This window comes from Dendrobium catenatum, unplaced genomic scaffold (assembly GCF_001605985.2).
Source record: "Dendrobium catenatum unplaced genomic scaffold, ASM160598v2 fragScaff_scaffold_231, whole genome shotgun sequence".
Classification (NCBI taxonomy): domain Eukaryota; kingdom Viridiplantae; phylum Streptophyta; class Magnoliopsida; order Asparagales; family Orchidaceae; genus Dendrobium; species Dendrobium catenatum.
This window is the reverse complement of record NW_021318693.1, coordinates 8,099,506-8,100,339: the sequence shown is the minus strand read 5'-3', so window position 1 is coordinate 8,100,339 and position 834 is coordinate 8,099,506.

Sequence of the window (834 nt, the reverse complement as noted above, 5' to 3'; positions counted from 1 at the left end):
AAAATGATATTTACATTGATATCTCAAATGTGGATGTGGTCAAGTAAGTCACTTAAATATTTTGTGTATTCAAAAGAATCTTACTAGCAACCATCTTTGATAAAGCTTCTAAGAAAATTAAGAAGGCTTCAAAGAAATCTCTAAATCTATACAATCCTTAGTTGAACTTCTACTTCTTGGGCATGTCCATAGTCTCAATCTAAAAATGCCAACAAAATTCTAAAGAAAAAATAATATTCACCTTTATTTCAAAATAAATTGGCATTCACCCTCTCCCAATTAAAGTAGAATCAATCCTAGAAGGATTTGATTTATCCTCTTTATCATAGGTTAATATAATCGAGTAACGCTCTAAAAACATCTTCAAGTAGGTAAAAAATCCTTGGTGTATTTTCCTCATCCTCATTCATACATGTTAATGTAATCAAGAAATGCTCTAACTAATAATCTTAGATAGGTCAAAAATTCTTGGTGGACTTCTCTTGACCTCATCCATATAGGTTAATAAGATCTAGTAGTGCTCTAACAAATCATCTCAAATAGGTTTAACATTATCGGTGGATTCCCTCAATTCCTTACATTCATGTTAACATCATCTATCTACAATTTTGATAAATATCCCCGAATAGGTCAAACATCCTTGGTGGATGTTTCTCCGCCTCTTTCACATAGGATAATATTATAAGGAAACACTCTAAAAATTAACCTCAATTAAGTAAAACATCTTATATTTTTTTTTTTCCTGATAACTTCTTCCATATGTGTTAACATTATTGAGCAATGCTTAAAAAAAGGATATTAGATCAGTCAAATATATGCAATGGATATCTCACA